General features: G+C 43.1%; 1 protein-coding gene across 1 annotated transcript in view; it reads right to left on the bottom strand.

The window, feature by feature from the left end:
- Positions 1–24,274, bottom strand: part of nrg3b (neuregulin 3b) — a 412,760-nt gene that overhangs the window by 82,302 nt on the left and 306,184 nt on the right. The gene's annotated exons all lie outside the window — the stretch shown is intronic.

Genomic DNA, 24,274 nt, shown 5'->3' with positions numbered 1-24,274 from the left:
TCTCCATGCATTAAAGCATTTTTCCACAATCCCAGAGCTGGGGCGATAGATAAGGAGAAGCACTCGTGTTCCCTTCATCCTGACGTGGCCCCCCCTCCTCCTCCCTTTTGATGTCACTGTAATATAATATAATTTAAATTCAAATAAAACCCTCGCACTTAATTCCTTAACTGACAGAGGTGGTCTGGGTTTGAAAATAGAATGCGGCTTGCAGGTCCTGGTGACAGATTATTTGGTGGCCACAGTCAAGAAAGAAGGGAGAGGCAAAACTCCCTGACAGCGTGAAAACCGTATGTTAGGAGATGCATTTTGACAGTATCATGGCAAATGTGTCAATGTCTTACGAGTCATAATCCCATAATATACGTTTGTTTCACAGAAAACTAAACGTATGTTACAACCCTTTATAAAGGGTACCCAAGTGCACCTTCATGTAAAGTGTGACAAAAATGTAAAATGGCCAAAATACACTGGCTATATAGGCAGGCAAACTGAATGAGTCAGTATTAGCTGCCAGTGGTGCTCCCCTTTAGTTTAAAGTGGTCTCCAGAGAATGCCATTAATCTGAATGAGATAAAAGAGGGAGAAATGGTAGTGACAGGGGTAGGCATGATTGCAGTTTTTAGCTCTGCCATTGACAATCATGAGAGATGGTTGTGACATTTGAGACAAATTATTTTCCATTGTGGTGGAAAAACTTTTGACAGGCCCGGAACAGTCTCTTATTGATGCTGCCAGTTCAGTATTGCCGATTCACGCGTACCCACCGATTTCCCACCACAACAACCCAACATTTATCTCCTTTAATCGCTCTACTGTCAACGCCTGCAGAGATGATGTCATTAAGCACTGATGCACATCTGTTCCTCTGGCATCACCGAGATAGGTCTGGAAAATGGGTACAGTCATGAAGCAAAGCCCCCCCATCCTTTGCTCTGGCATCTCAAGGCACCCTTGGGAGGTATTTGTGCCATCATGTAACCATGGAGAATATGAGGAAGCCATGCTCCACGTCTCTAGTCATTTGGGGGTGATTACGAAGAACAAATCTGCGCCGCTGGGGAAATAATAGCAGGAGTGAATCAAATCTTAATCCTTCCTTTAGTTGGTGGTGAGAGGGAGCCTGGTTCTGGCTACCATTAGCTGCTGCTGCTTACACAGCCCTAATACCTTGACAGATAAATACCCTAATTAGAGGCCCGCTTTCTCTCCAAGCGAGCCAGTCATGAAAGCTTTTGCGTTGTTATTATGGGGTATTGTGTGTAAATTGTTGAGGAACATTTTTTTATTTAATTTATTGAAAAAGAGGAGCTCAGAGAAAAGATCAAACAGATCCCACTGTCAGATTCCACAGCAGTGAGGAGAACTGAAATATTAGCTGAAGATTTAATTTCAAGACTTGATGAGGCCATTCAGAATGCACCAAGAATTTCATTAGCTATAGATGAATCAACAGATAACACTGATAATGCTCAGCTTCTGGTGTTTTTCAGATTTTTTTATGAAACAAAGAAGGAATTCTMTGAGTCTTAACAAATCTATAATGACACACACGGGACCAGAATATCCATGAGGCCATCGAAGGGATGCTGACAAAAAGGGGGATAGATCTCAAGTCACTGGTCTCCATCACCACAGATGGAGCTCCTGCCATGATAGGAAGAGGGAGGGGACTGGTTTCACATTTGAAAGAGGACCACCCTAACCTGACTTTATATCACTGCATCATCCATCAAGCTGTCCTGTGTGCCAGTCTGGGAAAATAGTATTCGGAGGTCATGACAATGATGATGAAACTGATACACTTTTTGAGAGCAACATCATCCCTACAACACCGCCCGCTACGAGGCATTCTAACAGAGGCCAATGCCAGTTTTGATGACTTACTACTGCACAACAATGTGAGATGGCTCAGCAAAGGCAGGGTTTTGGAACACTTTTGGGACACTCAGGAGGAAATCAAAGCTTTCTATTCAGAGCAAAAGAGTGACAAGGCAACTCTTTTGAGAATATGGAATTGATGGCATTTTTTACAGACATTACATCAGACCTTAATCAACTGAATGTTAAGCTGCAGGGATGGAACAACACAATGTGTGATATGCTAACAGCAGTCCAGGCTTTCCAGAAGAAAATGATCTCCAGGTAGAACTTGTCCACTTCCCCAATCTTCTGATGTAAACGCAGGGAGACAAAGATGTTCCCAACCATGTTGATTTCATCCAAGGCTCGCTATGATGACTTGTTGGAAGAGAACTGCTGCTGCTCATCTACAACCCCTTCTTGGGTCACAAATGTGACAACGTTGTCAGATCTTCATATAGGTAGATGTTGCATCACTGCACGTTTAGTGGATTGAGCTGCAAGAAAATGTGGCTTTGAAGGAGCATTGCTGGTGATTATGACCCTGTCATTTTCTGGGGAAAGATGGTGCCTGCAGCTGATGTCCTGTTCAAGAAACTGGCACTAGACATCCTGACCATATTTGGCTCCACATACAGCTGTGAATCAGCCTTCTCCACAATCAACTTTATAAAAAAAAAATATTGCACAAGGCACACCAATGAACACCTGTAACCAGTGTGTCAGAGTTGCTCTCACACCATTTGTGCCACAGTTCAAAGCATTGGCAAGAGAAAGAAAGTGTAATTTCTCTCATGAATGCAGGGCAAGGCCCAGAGTGACTTATACATGAAGATTGCATGGCCCACAGTGACGTTCTGTGCATTCAGATTATTATTCTTGTTCAACTCTCCTTTGTTCTCCGGAAAACATGCACTTTATTTTATTTAAAAAAATATATGTATATATTCAAAGCCCATGCACAATGGTTCACAGTACATTTTTTGCATAGACAATTATATAACCACTTTTGTTCTTCAGCAATGTTGATGCAGTGTTGCACATGTTTACTTTCCAAATAAGTTGTAATTCAATCAGATTCTTAGTCTAATTTAATGTATTTCATGTACATTTAAAATAACAACATATTTCCTAAGTCGTAGACGACTATGTTTGTTACTTCGCTGTACCACAGTGCCGATAAAGGACCGTATCCATCTGGACCTTTGCCACCTTGGGAATTTGTGTCACTGGACACAAATTCATGTGTCTCGTGTCTGAGCCCCAATTCAATGGCTCAGAAACAAGACAAATGTGACAGGGTCTACAGACAATCACAGATTACAAAGGGAAAACCAGCTTGTCCGACGTCTTGCTCCCGGACAAGCTAAATACCTTTTTCGCCGGCTTTGAGAATAACACAGTGTCACCGACACAGCCCGCTCCAAAGGACTGTTCTCCGTGGCCGAGGTGAGTAAGCATGTTAACCTTCGCAAGGCTGCCGGCACAGACGYCATCCCTAGCTGCGTCCTCAGAGCATGCGCAGACCAGCTGGCTGGATTTACATATTCAATGTCTCCCTATACCAGTCTGCTGCCCCCACTTGCTTCAAGATTACCACCATTGTTACTGTACCCAAGAAAGCAAAGGTAACTGAACAAAATGACTATCGCCCCATAGTGCTCACATCTGTCATCATGAAGTGCTTTGAGAGGCTAGTTAATGATCACATCACCTGCAGCTTACCTGACACCCTAGACCCAGTTCAATTTGCATACCGCCACAATAGATCCACAGACGATGCAATCGCCATCGCACTGCGCACTGCGCTATCCCATCTGGACAAGCAGAATACCTATGTAAGAATGCTGTTCATTGACTATAGCTCAGCCTTCAATACCATAGTACCCTCCAAGCTCATCATTAAGCTCAGGCCCTAGGTCTGAACCCCATTCTGTGCAACTGGGTCCTGGACTTCCTGACAGGCCACCCCAGGTGGTGAAGGTAGGAAACAACACCTCCYCTACGCTAAACCTCAACACAAGGTCCCCACAAGGTGTGTYCTCAGTCCCCTCCTGTACTCCCTGTTCACCCATGACTGCGTGGCCACGCACGCCTTCAACTCAATCATCAAGTTTGCAAACGACACAACAGTAGTAGGCCTGATCAGCAACAACGACGAGACAGCCTACATGGAGGAGGTGAGGGCCCTGGCAGAGTGGTGCCAGGAAAATAACCTCAACGTCAACAAAACAAAGGAGCTGTTTGTGGACTTCAGGGAGACAGCAGAGGGAGCACGCCCCTATCCACATCAGCGGGATCACAGTAGAGAAGGTGAAAAGCTTAAATTTCCAGTGTTCACATCACTGACAATCTAAAATGGTCCACCCACACAGACAGTGTGGTGAAGAAGATGTGGTGAATAAGAGGCAACAACGCCTCTTTATCCTCAGGAGGCTGAGGGTCTTAAGTGCCAAGCCAAATTTCTTTAGCCTTCAGCCTTATAAGGCCTTCTTGTGCCTTCTTCACCACACTATCTGTGAAATTTTTACCTTCTCCACTGCGGCCACGTCTGTGTAGGGTTATTAGGGTTGGATGGGGATGGGGGGTTGGAAGAGATTTGGGGGATGGGTGAGGGTTTGTTAGAAGTTAGTAGGGCTCTTTTTAAATGTTCTTAACAGTACAGGATTAGGTAGGAGAGTTTAGTTTTTCTTAGTGTTTGTTTCTTCATTTAATATGTAAGCTGTGATTGACTACACAGTAKAGTAGGAGGCAGCCTTTTGACTGTTTATATTTTTGGTGTATCCGCCTCCCAGAGGAAGCGGGCACTTTTGAGTCACGCGGCTCGGGGTCAACCTGTGGTGTGCTTTGCTCTCTGGAACAGAGTGCCGCTAAAAGGGGTGATCAGAGGGGTAACGTTGAGTGTAGCGGTGGATCAAATTAAAAGGAATATTCCTAGTGTTTGTGATTCCCGCCGTTTGGTGAGACGTACTGTAGACTTGGCAGCAATGGCGAGACTCAGAATACCATATCTGTTTTGTTGAGCTTTGACACAGAATTTGTTCCTGATAAGGTCAGGTTAGGTTATATTTGCTATTCTGTGAGGGCCTATGTTCCGAACCCGTTTCAGTGCTTTAGGCGGCACAGATTCGGACATGTTGCAGCAGTGTGTAGAACGGAGATCCCATGATGTGAGAAATTTGCAGCAGCGCATAGTCAGAGGGAGTGTAGAGTTGGGATAGAGAAAGCACTGTGTGTCAACTGTGGGGCTGCCCATACAGCAGGGGATCCGAAGTGCCCTGTGAGAGAGACAGGTTGAGATTGCCAGAGTTCGAGTGGGGAAGAAAGTGTACTATGCTGAGGTAGTGAAGAGAGTAGAGGATAGCTCAATGGTGAATGAGACGATTGGGAGGCCCTCAGTGAGTAGGCATGAAGAGAGAGCCAGAGGAGGATGAGTTTTAGTAAGGTTAGATTTATTGTGTTTTTTTGCTGTGATTAACTCCACTGCATTGATGGAGCGGAAATCACAGAAAATAGATGTGGTAGTTGCAGCAGCAGAGAAATATTTGGGTGTGAGAGATTTTTGTGCAGAAGATCTACAGGAAGTTTTGAGAGAAGGGGTGCCGTCCTCCCAGACCGATGGCCTGGTGTAGGATCATTTAGGGACAAAGTAGTGGGATGGGGTGGTGGGTTTTGGGGGATAGTGTATAGGTGTAGGCAGTGGCGAACCATGACTATAGGACCTAGGCCTTCAGAAGGACAAAAAATCTTCCAATACGTTGTATCAAGCTCAAAAATCAAGTAAAATAACAGAAAACATAGTATAGCATCACTTAATGCGCCCAAATTATATATTTTGTGTCGGACCATTCTAGTTCTAGTGAAAGAGAAGCAATGTTTTTTGATGACATTATTAATGAATCAAACAGGCCTGGCCATGCTTCCAGCTGCCACACATGAGACAGAACCGGCATGGACACAACATGTGACACACAGCATAAAATAATGCGACCAGCAAAAAGAAAGAAAAAAACACTGTTTACACAACCTATGGTAGCCTAACACCAATATCACACCATCACCAATAGAGACAACAACAGTGTGATGTCACAGGTGACAGGCTCATGGTGTTGAAAGGAGAGCGACCGTAATACCTGTGCACTCCATGGCGCTGAAGGAGAGACAGTTTTGGTCAAACACGTAGACAAGGCTGACAGACAAGCGACAACAGCCATTTCATTTTCAAAATTAAATTAACAAACCAGCTATTACATCCCATTGCAAAGCTGATAACAGCTGCTGCAGCCGCCGGCGCCATTGTCACACTACCTACAACTCAAGCTAGCTAACATTTTCACACTACTAAAACACAAGCTAGCTAACGTTACTAGCGTTGGTGTGGGGAAACTACTGTGTGCGCCACTGATTGTGCCTCTTGTTAGACCGACAGAGAGAGAACTGGGCCCAGATTCACAAAAGGAAATGTATGTAAACGAAAGAACTTCCACTCAATCAATGTGAAAGTAGTCTGCAATGGCACACTAGCCTTCACAAATGTTGTGAAGTGTTCTTTTCTTTACCTGATACCTGCTACCTGTGTAATTGTTTTGTGGTCCACAGCACACTTATAATAGTGTTGATTCATATTAGACCTATATCCATCCTGCCCTGCCTTTCTAAAGTCTTCGAAAGCCAAGTTAATAAACAGATCACCGACCATGTCGAATCCCACCGTACCTTCTCCACTGTYCAGTCCGGTTTCCGAGCTGGTCACGGGTGCACCTCAGCCACGCTCAAGGTACTAAACGATATCATAACCGCCATCGATAAAAGACAGTACTGTGCAGCCGTCTTCATCAACCTGGACAAGGCTTTCGACTCTGTCAATCACCACATTCTTATCGGCAGACTCAAAACCTTGGGTTCTCAAATGACTGCCTCGCCTGGTTCACTAACTACTTCTCAGACAGAGTTCAGTGTGTCAAATCGGAGTGCCTGTTGTCCGGATCTCTGGCAGTCTCTATGGGGGTACCACAGGGTTCAATTCTCGGGCCAACTCTTTTCTCTGTATATATCAACGATGTCACTCTTGCTGCTGGTGATTTCCTGATACACCTCTACGCAGACGACACCATTCTGTATATATCTGGCCCTTCTTTGGACACTGTGTTAACTAACCTCCAAACGAGCTTCAATGCCATACAACACTCCTTTCGTGGCCTCCAACTGCTCTTAAACGCTAGTAAAACCAAATGCATGCTTTTCAACCGTTCCCTGCCTGCACCCGCCCTCGACTAGCATCACCACTCTGGACGACTCTGACTTAGAATATGTGAACAACTACAAATACCTAGGTGTCTGGCTAGACTGTAAACTCTCCTTCCAGACTCATATTAAACATCTCCAATCCAAAATTATATCTAGAATCGGTTTCCTATTTCGCAACAAAGCCTTCTTCACTCACGCCGCCAAACATACCCTCGTAAAACTGACTATCCTACCAACTTTGGCAATGTAATTTACAAAATAGCTTCCAATACTCTACTCAGCAAATTGGATGCAGTCTATCACAGTGCCATCCGTTTTGTCAAAAAAGCCCCTTATACCACCCACCACTGCGACCTGTATGCTCTAGTCAGCTGGCCCTCGCTACATATTTGTCACCAGACCCACTGGCTCCAGGTCATCTATAAATCGATGCTAGGTAAAGCTCCACCTTATCTCAGCTCACTGGTCACGATAACAACATCCACCCGTAGCACCGCTCCAGCAGGTATATCTCACTGGTCATCCCCAAAGCCAACACCTCCTTTGGCCACCTTTCCTTCCAGTTCTTTGTTGCCAATGACTGGAACGAATTGCAAAAATCGCAGAAGCTGGAGACTTATATTTACCTCACTAACTTTAAACATCAGCTATCTGAGCAGCTAACCGATCGCTGCAGCTGTACATAGCCCATCTGTAAATAGCCCACCCAATCTACTTACCTCATCCCCATATTGTTTTGATTTACTTTTCTGCTCTTTTGCACACCAGTATTTCTACTTGCACATCATCATCTGCTCATCTATCACTCCAGTGTTAAGTTGCTAAACTGTAATTACTTCGCTACTATGGCCTATATTTTGCCTTACCTCCTCACGCGATTTGTACACTCATAGACTTTATTTTTTTTATTTTTTTCCCTATTGTGTTATTGACTGTACGCTTGTTTATTCCATGTGTAACTCTGTGTTGTTGTTTGTGTTGCACTGCTTTGCTTTATCTTGGCCACGTCGCAGTTGTAAATGAGAAATTGTTCTCAACTATCTTACCTGGTTAAATAAAGGTGAAATATATATACACTGCTCAAAAAAATAAAGGGAACACTAAAATAACACATCCTAGATCTGAATGAATGAAATATTCTTATTAAATACTTTTTTTCTTTACATAGTTGAATGTGCTGAAACAAAATCACACAAAAATTATCAATGGAAATCAAATTTATCAACCCTGGAGGTCTGGATTTGGAGTCACACTCAAAATGAAAGTGGAAACACCACACAAGGCTGATCCAACTTTGATGTAATGTCCTTAAAACAAGTCAAAATGAGGCTCAGTAGTGTGTGTGGCCTCCACGTGCCTGTATGACTCCTACATGCCTGGGCATGCTCCTGATGAGGTGGCGGATGGTCTCCTGAGGATCTCCTCCCAGACCTGGACTAAAGCATCCGCCAACTCCTGGCCAGTCTGTGGTGCACGTGGCGTTGGTGGATGGAGCGAGACATGATGTCCAGATGTGCTCAATTGGATTCAGGTCTGGGGACACGGGGGCCATGTCCTATTAGCATCAGATATGCCTTCCTCTAATTGCAGTGAACTGCTGACACACTCGTCTAGCCCAATGATGTTAGCATTGTCTTGCATTAGGAGGAACCCAGGGCAACCGCACCAGCATATGGTCTCAAAGGGTCTGAGGATCTCATCTCGGTACCCAATGGCAGTCAGGCTACCTCTGGCGAGCACATGGAGCGCTGTGCGGCCCCAAAGAAATGCACCACCCACACATGACTGACGTACGGCCAAACCGGTTCATGCTGGAGGATGTTGGCGGCAGCAGAACGTTCTCACGGCGTCTCCAGACTCTGTCCACGTCCTGTCACTGTGCTCAGGCTTTCATCTGTGCAGAGCAAGGGCGCCAGAGTGGCGAATTTGCCAATGTTGGTGTTCATCTGGAAATGCCAAACGTCCTGCACGGTGGTTTGGGCTGTAAGCACACCCCCACCTGTGGAGTCGGCCCCTCATACAACCCTCATGGAGTCTGTTTCCTGACCGTTTGAGCAGACCGTGCAACAGTTGTTGCCTGTCTGGAAGGTCCATTTTGCAGGGCTCTGGCAGTGCTCCTCCTGCTCCTCCTTGGCACAAAGGCGGAGGTAGCGGTACGTGCTGGCTGGGTTGGTTGCCGCTCTTACGGCCCTCTCACGTTCCTGATTGTACTGGCCTTGTCTCCTGGTAGCGCCTCCATGCTCTGAACACTACGCCTGACTGACCACCGCAAACGCTTCTTGCCAAAGCTCGCATTGTGTGCCATCGCTGGCCATCGAGCTGCAACTACCTGAGCCACTTGTGTGGGTTGTCAGATGCTCCGCTCATGCTCCATAGCAGTGAAAGCACAGCCAGCATTCAAAAGTGACCAAAACATCAGCCAGGAAGGATAAGAAACATGAGAAAGTGGTCTGTGGTCACCACCTGCAGAACCACTCCTTTATTGGGGGTGTCTTGCTAATTGCCTAAAATGTCCACCTGTTGTCTATTCCATTTGCACAACAGCATGTGAAATGTATTGTCAATCAGTGTTGCTTCCTAAGTGGACAGTTTGATTTCACAGAAGTGTGATTGACTTGGAGTTACATTGTGTTGTTTAAGTGTTCCCTTTATTTTTTTGAGCAGTGTATATATTTTAAATGATCTCAATTTACTACTTTAGGGATTTAGGTGATAGTGGCTATGGACAAAAAACATGGCTCATAAGACCAATCTTACACACTAAAAACGACGCAGAAGAGAACTACAACCATGCTCAGATGAAAACAAGTAGTTTAGTAGAGAGATCTAAGTAGTTTAGTAGAGTCCTAAAATCCAGATTCAGAGGCATTTACCGCTCTGGGGGAGTTATTTTATACAGCCCAGAAAAAACATGCAAGATCAGAACCTCAGCATGTACAGTTGAAGTTGGAAGTTTACATACACCTTAGCCAAATACATTTCAACTCAGTTTTTCACAATTCCTGACATTTAATCCTAGTAAAAATTCCCTGTCTTAGGTCAGATAGTATCACCACTTTATTTTAAGGATGTGAAATGTCAAAATAATAGTAGAGAGAATGATTTATTTCAGCTTTAATGTCTTTCATCACATTCCCAGTGGGTCAGAAGTTTACATACACTCAATTAGTATTTGGTGGCATTGCCTTTACATTGTTTAACTTTGGTCAAAACACTTCGGGTAGCCTTCCACAAGCTTCCCACAATAAGTTGAGTGAATTTTGGCCCATTCCTCCTGACAGAACTGGTGTAACTGAGTCAGGTTTGTAGGCCTCCTTGCTCGCACACGCTCAGCTCTGCCCACAATTTGTCTATGGGATTGAGGTCAGGGCTTTGTGATGGCCACTCCAATACCTTGACTATGTTGTCCTTAAGCCATTTTGCCACAACTTTGGAAGTATGCTTGGGGTCATTATCCATTTGGAAGACCCATTTGCGACCAAGCTTTAACATCCTGACTGATGTCTTGAGATGTTGCTTCAATATATCCACATAATTTTCTTTCCTCATGATGCCATCTGTTTTATGAATTGCACCAGTTCCTCTTGCAGCAAAGCACCCCCACAACATAATGCTGCCACCCCTGTGCTTCACTGTTGGGATGGTGTTCTTCGGCTTGCAAGCCTCCCCCTTTTTCCTCCAAACAAAACGATGGTCATTATGGCCAAACATTTATATTTTTCTTTCATCAGACCAGAGGACATTTATCAAAAAAGTGCGATCATTGTCCCCATGCGCAGTTGCAAACCGTAGTCTGGCTTGTTTATGGCAGTTTTGGAGCAGTGGCTACTTCCTTGCTGAGTGGCCTTTCAGGTTATGTCGATATAGAACTAATTTTACTGTGGATATAGATCATTTTGTACKTGTTTCCTCCASCATGTTCACACGGTCCTTTGCTGTTGTTCTGGGATTGATTTGCACTTTTCGCACCCAAATACGTTCATCTCTAGGATACAGAACGCGTCTCCTTCCTGAGCGGTATGATGTCTGCTTGGTCCCATGGTCTTTACACTTGCATACCATTGTTTGTACAGATGAACGTGGTACCTTCAGGCGTTTGGAAATTGCTCCGAAGGATGAACGAGACTTGTGGAGGTCTACAATTAATTTTCTGAAGTCTTGGCTGATTTCTTTTGATTTTCCCATGATGTCAAGCAAAGAGGCACTGAGTTTGAAGGTAGGCCTTCAAATACATCCACAGGTACACCTCCAATTGACTCAAATTATGTCAATCAGCCTATCAGAAGCTTCTAAAGCCATGACATCATTTTCTGGAATTTTCCAAGCTGTTTAAAGGCACAGTCAACTTAATGTATTATAACTTCTGACCCACTGAAATTGTGATACAGTGAATTATAACTGATATAATCTGTCTTTAAACAATTGTTTGAAAAATGACTTGTGTCTTGCACAAAGTAGATGTCCTAACCGACTTGCCAAAACTATTATTTGTTAACAAGAAATGTGTGGAGTGGTTGGACGCGCGCAGCCGGTTTGGGTTCTGTGTTAGTGATGTCACTGACTACGTCATTACCTTTTTACTCCTGAGACCAAAACCCTGCATCCATAGCTATACAAACATAGAGTTTCAGTGTTTATCTAAAAGCTAGGCAATAAATGTCCCCTCCCCAAAGTTGATTTATTGTGGAATGTCTGAGTAGTCTCTTATCTCCCACACTCCCCTGCAGAGTTCTGTCTCAGTCACACATTATAAGAGAGAAAGAGATAAAGAAAGAGCAAACTGTGGAACAATTCTAAAACTATATAATGAATATATATATTATTAATCTGTAGTCTAGGACCCTATAAATGTAAGGAGGGAGGGGTCTTATATTATTAGAAGGGGAGGGGTTATAACATAAGCATAATCAATTATTCTAATACATCAAACATTTGTACAGCCCCAAATCATGACCCCTAAGTGAATCCTGACATTCTTCTGTCATATGATCATGATGATCCATGGCATCCCGCATCCGGGCACAGGGGCATATGGATGAGGTCCAGTGGTATTTCTGGAAGGTCAAACACATAGTGTCAGCATGACAACAATGTTTCAAGAGCTGTAGGCTCGTATGATGAGAGAAGGTAACAAGTGTAACGTTAGCTGTACGACTGGATACTTTTGTAACCATGAAAGTTTTCTGCCTCAGACACAGTTGGCTACCGGACATTTAAATACAGCAAGAAAATGAATTAAACCTGCATTATCTAGTTAGCTAGTAATGAACAATATATTACAATATTCTAGAAGTGTTATATAGCTAGTTAGCTCGTCAATTTGCAAAAAAAAACTTGGCTAACTTAGCCAACTTCAACGTCGTTAGCTATGTTTGGCTAAATAGCTAGCTAGCTAACTTTACCGTCCCTCTACACCTTCTCCTCCAGCTGGTCCACATGAGTGGTCGATACCCCCCCCCCCCCCCCCAGTCTTCTTCAACTCCCTGCTTCTTTCAGCTCCCTTCTTCCTAGCAGCCGACTTGATGTCGGACTACTTCTTTTTTACGGCATCACTGTCCCTTGCCATTCCCCCGATGGCAGAGATTGACTCGTCCACTCTCACCCATCCTCTCTTTTTGGTCTCTGCAGTGACCCTGCAGATATCGAGTCTCCTCAACAGCAACCTCTTCCTGGCTGCTATTTCCTCCACCATCACTTCAAGCTCTTGTTTGCTGAAGTTTTTATTGCGCTTTCCTTGGTTATCTATTTCATATCATCCCTGTCAAATAGGCTTATTTATTGGTTTCAAACACGTCACTAATGTCAGTCCCACATAAGAAGATATTGTAGCGTTTTCGGCGCCGGGTTCTTTGTAAGGCAGGGTTTACACATACAAACATACAACACCTGTCCAAGTGAAGAGTTTATTACAAGAGCGGATTATTACTATCAGGCTTTGGCAGCGTTCTTGAGATACAAAACAAACAAAGCACACTCTTCGCCGCCAGTGGAAGGTCCTCCAAGCTTGTCTTTGGGGGTGCAATCATATTTCCCTTTCCTCTTTTAAAACCTCCTTCTCTACCATATTCTCTGTCTCCCCAATAATCTCTTACTCCTTCACCTGCCGGGCAAAAAAAATAAAAAAAGACAATGAAAGAAAACCCAGGGCGTGGTTAAGTAGAGTCTGCAGTTTGGCTCTGATTACAACTGGAGACACATGTGGCTATTCTGCTGCAGTCCAGAAGTGTCCCCTGAGCCGTCTGTGGTCCTGCCTCTGGGGCATACTTGGCATTGCTGTCTGTGGTCCTGGCAGCCAAAAAACAAATAAACATCGCAGGCACATAACGTCCATACACATCACAACCCCTGAAACTGCTACACTATTTACAAAGTTCTTAAGATATTTATGAAGTTCCTAAGAAAACTATGAATTACTAAGAACATTTTGAGGAATTGCACTTACAAACTATCTTATCAACTTCTTATTTTTTTCCTTAAGAAACTTCTTATGTTTTTTTGTAAGTAGTGTATCTGTGAATCCAGCCCCTGCTCTTTAAAGTAACTAACTTTGGCATTCTGGATAGCCTGAGAGCACTTATTTATCATTTGCCTGAACGACAGCCAGTCAGCCTGAGTATTTCTGTGCCGAGCCTTTCACTAAATTATGTTCTTGAGGTGAAGTAACTCTGAAAGATCACAGTCAGATCAGGGGCTGAGCCTATTTTTAATTCAAATGTCCTTTATGGGGGTGTGCTTGTTAACAATACCACTGAAAATATCAAAAAAGAAGGTCCTAGCATCTTTGACAGAGGGGATCAAGTTGATTGTATACCAATTTACAGAGGCCAGGTCATGAAGGAAGGCTTGCTCATTAAAGTTTTTTAGCAAGCATCTATGACAAATCATGACAGGTTCTTTAACTTCTTAGGGATAGGGGGCAGTGTTCGGAAGTTTGGATGAATGAGGTTCCCAAAGTAAACTGCCTGTTACTCAGGCCCAGAAGCTAGGATATGCATATAATAGTATTGGACAGAGAACACTCTAAAGTTTCCAAAACTGTTAAAATAATGTATGTGAGTGTAACAGAACTGATATAGCAGGCGAAAGCCCAAGGAGAATCCATCCGGATTTTTTGGGAGGGAGGTGACACCATTTAAAATGCCCGTCTATGGGGAAATCAATATAAATCCTCCCAGATTGCAGTTCCTAGGACTTCCAGCAGATGTCTACAGTCTTTAGAAAGAGTTTCAGGCTTGTTTTTGGAAAAATTTGCTAGAATTTTTAGTTTTTGTAAGTGGCTCCCATTTTGGCTGTAGTGTTGTGGTGCGCATGGATGAGGGCTCGCACTTCGTTATTTATCTCCGGTAATGAACATACTATTCTCCGTCTTAAATTTGTATCATTTATTTACATATTAGGGTACCTGAGGATTGATTAGAAACGTTGTTTGACTTGTTTGGAGTTTATTGGTAACTTTCGGGATTCATTTGTATGCATTTTGAACGAGGGAAACTGGTGAATTACTGAGTCAAGCGCACCAACTAACCTGACCTTTTGGGGATATAAAGAAGGACTATCGAACAAAAGGACAATTTGTGATGTAGCTGGGACCCTTTGGATTGCAAACAGAGGAAGATCTTCAAAGGTAAGTGATTTATTTTTTTGCTATGTCTGACTTTCGTGACGCCTCTGCTTGGTTGGAAAATGTATGTAATGCTTTTGTTTTGATAATCGCATGGTGTGCTTTTGCCGTAAAGCCTTTGTGAAATCTGACAAAGCGGCTTGATTAACAAGAAGTTATGCTTTTAAACGATGTAAGACACTTGTATTTTCATGAATGCTTAATATTACGTATTTTGAATTTCGCGCTCTGCATTTTCACCGGATGTTGGCCAGGTGGGACGCTAGGCTGTAAAACAGTGATCAGTTTGGTCATTACAGAAAACACCAGACTGATATCTATCACAATTATTTGTGGGGATAACATCAAGGAGAGTAGCCTTTTCTGGGTGTATGGAGTCATACCTTGTGGGATCGGTAATAATCTGAGAGAGTTTTAGGGAGTCCCGTTGTTTCAAGACTTGGTCAGGAAGTTTAAGCATGTCCCAGTTTAGGTCAGCTAGCAGGACAAAGTCAGACATTGTGTGAGGGGCAGAAGAGAGCTTAGGGCAGGTAGGCTACATACCGGTGCTAATGGTGGACGATAACACCCAGCAACAGGCAACAAAGAGCCATTTGAAAGCTTAATGCTTAAAACCAGCAAATCAAATTGTTTGGGGACAGACAACTGAGCACTGAAGGTGTTTTTATTTTGTATGACATTTGAATGTGCATCAGATGGCAACAAGTTCATATTGTACAGCAATTTAATCAGGTAACATGAATACAAAGCCGGCGAGAGGTGGTTAGAATAGGATAGGAGGCCAAGAGTTAGTGTAACCAATAGAGAGTTAGCGTCGCAAGTGTGGGAACAAACATTGTCTGTCCCACGGTCGGGTAAATTAGTAAGTTCATAGTCAACAAAGCACTCAGGAGTGATGGAGCAAATAGCATAAAGCACAAGAAAAAATAAAATGGCTTGGGGTTAGCCATTTTAAGTTCAGAGACAATCATCCCCAAAAAATAACTTGAGACAGTAGCTCTCTATGAGTCCAGTAGGCTATACAATTCTGAGATCAAATAAATAAATAGTAGGCCTATACTAGTTAATTAAAGCATTTCTGAGTAAAGCTCACATAATAAGCTTCATAAGTTAATTAGCCCACATAAATTTCAGATCAGTCCAAAGTCTGCGGTGTATGTGAGTGTGTGCTGGAGGCGAGTGAAAGCTCGGGAGAGAGGGGAGAGTGTGGCGGGCTATACCAGAGAGGGGGATACAGGCCAGGGCAAACGGGGAGGAGATTGCAGGGTGGGATCCAAGCAGCATGCTGCAGGCAACGGGAGTAGGTGTCACACCCGATTGGGAGAAGAGTTTTCAGGAGGCTAAGTAGGAGAGGCAGTGTTCAACCTTACCAGATGTGTGTGGTGGAGCAGATAATAACACCCGAATCAAAATGCTTTGTAAAAAAAACGTGGTAAAGTTTGCTTGAGTTTCGATCAGCTCATTGCCAGCTATGTGTGGTGCCATGTTTCCTTTCAATGGAAGGAAAGRGAGAGCAGCGGAGTGGACGGAGCATGGGCAAAGGATTTTTGTGGTAGAAATAAAAGTTTTACTTTACTATTTTAAGCAAAGCATGTGTTATTCGTCACATAGAAATATTTATCAGATGTTATTGCGGTGTAGCGAAATGCTTGTGTTCCTAGCTCCAACAGTGCAGTAGTATCTAACAATTCACAACAATACATACAAATCTAAAAGTAAAAGAATGGAAGGAAGAGATATATAAATATTAGATTGAGCAATGTCGGAGTGGCATTGACTAAAATACAGTAGAATAGAATACAGTATATACATATGAGATGAGTAAAGCAGCATGTAAACATTATTTAAACATTATTAAAGGGACCAGTGTTCCATTATTAAAGTGGCCAGTGATTCCAAGTCTATGTATATAGGGCAGCAGCCTCTAAGGTGCAGGGTTGCGTAACCGGGTGGAAGCCGGCTGGTGCTTGCTATTTAACAGTCTGATGGCTTGAGATAAAGTTGTTTTTCATTCTCTCGGTCCCAGCTTTGATGCACCTGTACTGACCTCGCTGGATGATAGCGGGGTGAACAGGTTGTGGCTCGGGTGGTTGATGTCCTTGATTACCTTTTTGGCCTTCCTGTGACATCGGGTGCTGTAGGTGTCCTGGAGGGCAGGTAGTTTGCCCCCTGTGATGCGTTGGCCAGACCGCACCTCTAGAGAGTCCTGAGGTTGCGGGAGGGTGTAGTTGCCGTACCAGGCAGTGATACAGCCCTACAGGATGCTCTCAACTGTGCATCTATAAAAGCTTGTGAGGATTTTAGGGGCCAAGCCAAATTTCTTCAGCCTCCTGAGGTTGAAGAGGCGCTGTTGTGCCTTCTTCACCACACTGTCTGTGTGGGTGTACCATTTCAGATCATCAGTGATGTTTACGCCGAGGAACTTGAAGCTTTCCACCTGCTCCACTGTGGTCCCTTCGATGTGGATAGGGGCGTGCTCCCTCTGCTGTTTCCTGAAGTCCACGATCAGCCCCTTTGTTTAGTTGACGTAGAGTGAGAGTGAGTGATTTTCCTGGCACCACTCTCCCAGGGCCCTCACCTCCTCTCTGTAGGCTCTCATCATTGTTGYTAATGAGTCCTACTACTGTTGTGACGTCTGCAAACTTGATGATTGAGCTGGAGGTGTGAATGGACACGCAGTCATGGGTGAACAGGAACTACAGGAGGGGCTGAGCACGCACCTTTGTGTGGCCCCTGTATTGAGGATCAGCGAAGTGGCGCTGTTGTTTCCTACCTTCACCCCCTGGGGTGGCCTGTCAGGAAGTCCAGGACGCAGTTGCACAGGGCGGGGTTCAGACCCATGGCCCCGAGCTTAATAATGAGCTTGGAGGGTATTATGGTGTTGAATGCTGAGCTTTAGTCAATGGACAGCATTCCGCTTATCCAGATGGGATATGGCAGTGTGCAGTGCGATGGCGATTGCATTGTCTGTGGATCTACTGGGGCAGTAAGCAAATTGAAGTGGGTCTAGGGTGTCAGGTAAGGTAGAGGTGATATTATGATCCTCAACTAGCCTCTCAAAGCACTTCATGATTACGGAAGTCAGTGCTACAGGGCGATAGTCATTTAGTTCAGTTACCTTTACTCACGTCGGCCATGGTGAAGGAGAGCCCACAGTCCTTGGTAGCGGGCCGCGTCAGTGGCACTGTGTTATCCTCAGAGCGGGCAAAGAAGGTGTTTAGCTTGTCCGGAAGCAAGACGTCGGTGTCTATAGTCAATGTGTTGGTAGAACTTCGGTAGTGTTTAGCCAGAGTTACAGTACATGTATTAAAATATTTTTCCTACTTTCATAAATTGCTATATCAACCATATTCATTTGGATTGTGGGTCATTTAGATCACAAAAATGTCTAAACTACCATTGTTGCATGTGAAAACTAAAAGAAGAAAGACATAGGACTAAGCGATATTCTGTCAGAAGATGGGAATAAAAAGCTCTTAGGAAAACAAAGAAACTCTGAATCAATCATGCTGTGGGTTTCAGATAAATAGATACACGATTTACATTTGTAAAATGTTCAGTGTAAATTAAGTTGTACATTAAGTGTAATTTAGTGTACATTTAGTTGAATGATGACGTAATGATTAGAAAGTTGTAGGCTATTATTTGGGGTTAGAAATATGGTGCATCTAGTGGTGACAGCTCTTTAAAAGGATTTGTGTGGTAGTTCAAGAACTATGTAGAACAGGTTTGTATGTAGACACTGATATGATAGCTAGCTGTATTTCTATCTTACAAATAAACTTTTTAGGCTAACAGTGACCACTGAAGAAATGGTGGTGTGCTTGCTAGCTTGTTTTAAATTGACTGGTTATAGTTAAAACATTTGGTAGATGAAAATATTGGTTGATTGATTGATTGATTTGTTGATTGGTCGATAGGATCGGATAGCTTGAACATGTGAAAGTTAGTTCACTGTCTCTAGCTTGAACGGTTCAAGAGTTACAATTGTTGTTGGTAGGTATTATATGCTAAATTATAAAAGTTGTTCAGAAAGGAAACACCAAGTGTACATTGTAACGACTTATTAGAAAAGATAACAATGCATACTCTTGGCGTGAGGGCTCTGCTCCTTCAGGGTAGCTCACTGCCAGAGCGAAGCGTCACATGAAGATTATAATATAACTACAGGCAGTGAGCACGATATGCTATTTCAAAACCCCCGAAGGAAGAAACACAGAACCCACAGTTGGAAGCTGGGGTGGTGGTGGGATATCATTGCAGCAAGCATAGTGAGTAACAGCTATTTACAGCAGCACGTCAGCAAGAGACACCAACTCATGCGTGCGCGTGACATCCGGCATTGAGGAAGCATTTGCAGAACTCAGCTCCTCCTTTGCTTGTCTCCTTGCCCCCATTCTCAGTATACCTATGTATCCCCATGTGTGTCCCCAACCCACACCTTTACCCTAAACCATGTCTGTATCCTATTCCCAACCCTACCKCCTAAACCTGGTWCATATGCTCTACCCAACCCCTCCATCCTCATTTTATCTGTCCTGTTTTGTCTGGTCCTTTGATTGATGCAATTTATTTTATGAACTGCACTTGCTTTAATTTAAGCCTACTTTTTATATAAGAAGACCTTGAGTACCCTGAAAGGCTTCTTCTAAYTAAAATGTATTATTATTAGTAGTATTATTAGAGTGTGAATCCAATTGGTGCAATATCCGCTGATGCCACTACACTCGGGTTCCCCTTCTAAACTGGCTACGCTTTATTTATCATTTATAGTGCAGACCAGAGCTAGTGCGAACCAGKGTTAGCTAGCTATGCCCAGGACCAGAGCTAGTGCAGACCAGAGCAGTAGTTGTGGTCAGTAATTATGGTCTAATAGTTGTGCAGTTGTGGTCAGTAGTTGTGGTCAGTAGCTGTGTGGGTAGTAGTTGTGTGGGCAGTATTTGTGCGATTGTAGTCAGTAGTTGTGTGGTTGTGGTCAGTAGTTGTGATCAGTAGTTGTGTTGTTGTAGTAATAAGTTGTGTGGTTCAGTAATTTTGTGGTCAGTAGTTGTGTGGTTGTGGTCAGTAGTTGTGATCAGTAGTTGTGTTGTTGTAGTAATAAGTTGTGTGGTTCAGTAATTTTGTGGTCAGTAGATGTGTGGTTGTGGTCAATAGTTTTGGTCAGTAGTTGTGGTCATTAGTGATCAGTAGTTGTTGTCAGTAGTTTTGGAGTTGTGGTCAGTAGTTGTATGGTCAGTAGCTGTGGTCAGTAGGGTCTGTGCTGCTYTGCTGTTTGTTGCTACTTGGCTACCAAATTTTCCCTTTTTACTTTTAATAACCGTTTAATCTAACTCTGTATTTAACAAGTTCACCGTCTTAGTTTTGTTCTCACTATACTTTTTAATTCAACWTTTTSACCCCGGACACGGATCTGCAGGACCACCAGCCGAAAAAGCGAAGTAACATTATGCCTTCTCATTGCAGTCGCTGTATTCATAATACACAGGAGAAATATTTCCTTATGGTGAGGATAGCCACATTACAAGCCTGGCTTCAGATGTAATCATTAGGCAAGGGCATTTTAAGTGTAGGAAAGGATAAAACAGCATCTGTTCTATTTTTTTTTACCTTTATTTAACTAGGAAAGTCAGTTAAGAACAAATTATTATTTTCAATGACAGCCTACACCAGCCAAACCTCATACAACACTGGGCCAATTGTGCACCACCCTATGGGACTCCCAATCACGGCCAGTTGTGATACAGCCTGGATTTGAACCAGGGTGTCTGTAGTGACACCTCAGGCACTGAGATGCAGTGCCTTAGACCGCAGCGSCACTCAAGAGCCCAAGTCTGTGCCACCAGTAAGTACAGGTAGTAGTGTTAATCCCCCTTCCACAGCCCCCACAGRCGGACAATTTTCTCACGGCTTGTGGAAAGAATTGCTGTTGGCATGCTCAACCGGTGTCGCTCCTTCAGGTGATAGAAACTTTCTACCGGTTTTCCCCATTTCGAAACAAATCGGAGTCAGAGCATAAGCCATAAGTCTCTCCTCCACCCGTTACTGGTTCTGAGCTGCCGAAGCCTCCCACCATTAGCTCTGACAAATTGAAAACTATAGTCATTGGCAAATCCATTACCCMCAAWATTAAACTTACAGTAAAAAGAATCATCCAACAATCATACATTGTTTACCAGGGGGCAGAGCTACCGACGTAAAGTCTAATTTCAAGATTGTGCTGGCCAAGGCTAAAACTGGTGAGTGTAGAGAGTAAAGGGATATTGTTATTCACGTCGGCATCAACGATATTAGGATGAAACAGTCAGAGGTCACCAAGCGCAACATAGCTTTAGCGTATAACTTAACTAGAAAGATGTGTCGTCATTGAGTAATTATCTCTGGCCCCCTCCCAGTTAGGGGGAGTGATGAGCTCTACAGCAGACTCACACAACTGCCCCACGTCTTGCTCTTCATTGTAATCAGAGGGCTGATAAAAAAATACTATGCATGCCAGTCTCTCTTGGCTAAGAGTTGAGGAGAGACTGACTGCATCACTTCTTCTTTTTATAAGAAATATGAATGTGTTGAAAATCCCAAATTGTTTGCATAGTCAACTTACACACAGCTCTGACACACACACTCTGACACACACTTACCCTACCAGACATGCCACCAGGTTTTTTTTTTTCACAGTCCCCAAATCCAGAACAAACTCTTTTCCATCTCATATTGCTCAAATGAACAGCAAACCTGGTTATAAAAACCCTGGATAAAGCAACACCTCATGGCACAACGCTTCTCCCCTATTTGACCTAGATAGTTTGTGTGAATGTATAGATATGTAGGCTACGTGTACCTAAAAAAAAAAAAAATGTAGTTCTGTTCTTGTCTGTTAATGTTCTGTATTATGTAATGTTTCATGTTTTGTGTTGACCCCAGGAGAGCAGATGCTGCTTTTGCAACAGCTAATGGGGATCCTAATAAAATACAAAAAAAAACYAATTTCAATCGCTGGTTGAAAACTTTTTTCTGCCCCTCCCAAAAGATTGTATTTGTAGATAATTGGCCCTCATTCTGGYACTCACCCACAATCAGGACCAAGCCTGGCCTGCTGAGGAGTGACGGGCTCCATKCTAGTTGGAGGMGTGCTCTCATCTTATCTAATGAGATAGGGTGCAGGCCAGGCAGCAGGCTGTTAGCCAGGATGCCAGTTTAGTGGGGTCTGCCCCTAGCACAGTCAGTGTAGACAGCTCAGTTTTGTGCCTGTGCCTCGATCTAAGTCATGAACATTTTTGCTTCTACAGTGCTCTGTATAAATCAAGTGCTATATGGCTATGGATTCAGTCCACGCTCAGATACAAGAAGTAAAATGTCAAAACACACTTTTGAGACACCTGTATTAATGATAATGTGCCATAAAGGCAAAAAAGGCGAAAACACATATTGAWATTCTTCGTTTTTTATTGTGAAAAGCACTGCAAACCATAATTAACAAGATATCCAACACCCGGTTGTGGTTCCCCCAGGTGTTGAGAATATCTGTATTTGGGGGCACAAGTATCAATGAAACAAACAATTATATACATTTTTGGGACTACTGCCCACATCCATTTTTCAACAGAAGAAAACAAAATCACCCAAAATTTACATTTTTATTTTTCAGCTGCATTATTCTAGTCAGCATTGAAAGCAATATGTACTSAACAAAAATATAAATACAACATGTAAAGTGTTGGTCCCATGTTTCGTGGCTGAAATAAAAGATTCCAGAAATGTTCCATACGTACAAAAAGCTTATTTCTCTCAAATGTTGTGCAAAAATTTGTTTACATCCCTGTTAGTGAACATTTCTCCTTTGCCGAGATAATCCATCCACCTGACAGGTGTGGCATATCAAGAAGCTGATTAAACAGCATGATTACACAGGTGCACCTTGTGCTTGGAACAATAAAAMACCATTTTAAATTGTGCAGTTTTTTCACACAACTCAATGCCACAGATGTCTCAAGTTTTGAGGCAGCGTGCAATTGGCARGTTGACTGCAGAGGAATGTCCACAATAGCTGTTGTCAGATAATGTAATGTTAATTTCTCTACCATAAGCCGCCTCCAACGTTGTTTTAGTGAATTCACCTGTGTGATCGTTTGAGACCAGCTACCCGGACAGCTGATGAACCCGAGGAGTATTTCTGTCTCTAATAAATCCCTTTGGTATGSAAAAACGCATTCTGATTGGCTGGGCCTGGCTCCCCAGTGGGTTGGCCTAGCACCCATGGCTGCACCCCTGCCCAGTCATGTGAAATCTTTAGATTAGGGCATAATGAATTAATTTCAATTGACCGATTTCCTTATTTGAACTGTAATTCAGTAAAATTGTTAAAAATTGTTGCATGTTGCGTTTATATTTTTGTTCAGTATATATTTCTCATAAGCAATGACAAAAAAGGGACACAAGAGGGAACCCCACACTCATTTTAGATCAAAGTGCTTTTCTTCTTCACACCCTTTCCTTCATATTTCTATCTCTTTTGCCATCTACTTCCATTTATGGCACATCTTCATGTGCCAGAGGTGGGAGCAGTTCCTTTCAACATTGACACGGAGCGGTTCACATCACACTCATTAAACTTCAAATGGGTGTCATTTCTTGAAACTCCATCTTTTTAAAAATATTCACATTTTAGGCGATGTACAGAACAATCCCAATAAACTTGAACAACTCTTTGGGGTTGATAGAGTTTTTWAAAAGTTTTTTTTACCATTGGCAATATTCCGGTCTGCAGTTTGTTTCTGTAGTCACTCAATGTTCTGATCACACCGGCACTGAAGAAGAGCTTGAATTGTTCCAGGGGACTGCACTGTACCCTTGTGACTCATCCACCTGTTCTTGACTAAAAGAAAGGCAGATTTAGAAATTAATTCTACATTAACACATTTCAAAAGCTGAAAAGCCTTCATTACCATGCTCCCAGAGCTAGACAGTGAATTAAGTAGTCTCAATGAAAATGTGAATGTTTACAGCCATTCAACTCAGTGAGAGTGTGAATGTTTACAGCCAGTGAAACACTTTTCTCTACCCCCCTGTAGGGGCAATGTATTGCAATGTAACATGCACTAAGTATACAAAACATTAAGAACACCTGATCTTTCCACGACATGGACTGACTAGGTGAATCCAGGTGAATGCTATGATCTCTTATTGATGTCACCTGTTAAATCCAATTTCATCAGCGTAGAGGAAGGTTAAATAATGTTTTTTAAGCCTTGAGACAATTGAGAAATGGATTGAGGGCAAAAGTATGGGGGGGGGGGGGGRTTGTTCCTAATGTTGTACTCAGTGTATATCCTATATCATCACCATGTGTGTATATGTGTGTATACAATGTAATTCACCAATAAAATAAATAACTCTAGCACATCCAATGACATTATTGTAGAATAGGCTACTCCTGAATACACACAGTGAATAAAAGTTTATTCGACAATAATGTTATCACTGAATGAAGTAGCCAGTCAACTCAGTGAAGGTGTGAATGTCCCCTACCCCCCAGTCCACAATGGCATG

This window comes from Salvelinus sp. IW2-2015, linkage group LG18, assembly GCF_002910315.2.
Source record: "Salvelinus sp. IW2-2015 linkage group LG18, ASM291031v2, whole genome shotgun sequence".
Classification (NCBI taxonomy): Eukaryota; Metazoa; Chordata; class Actinopteri; order Salmoniformes; family Salmonidae; genus Salvelinus; species Salvelinus sp. IW2-2015.
Note: the sequence above shows the minus strand (reverse complement) of the source record. Positions and strands in the feature narration are given on the sequence as shown.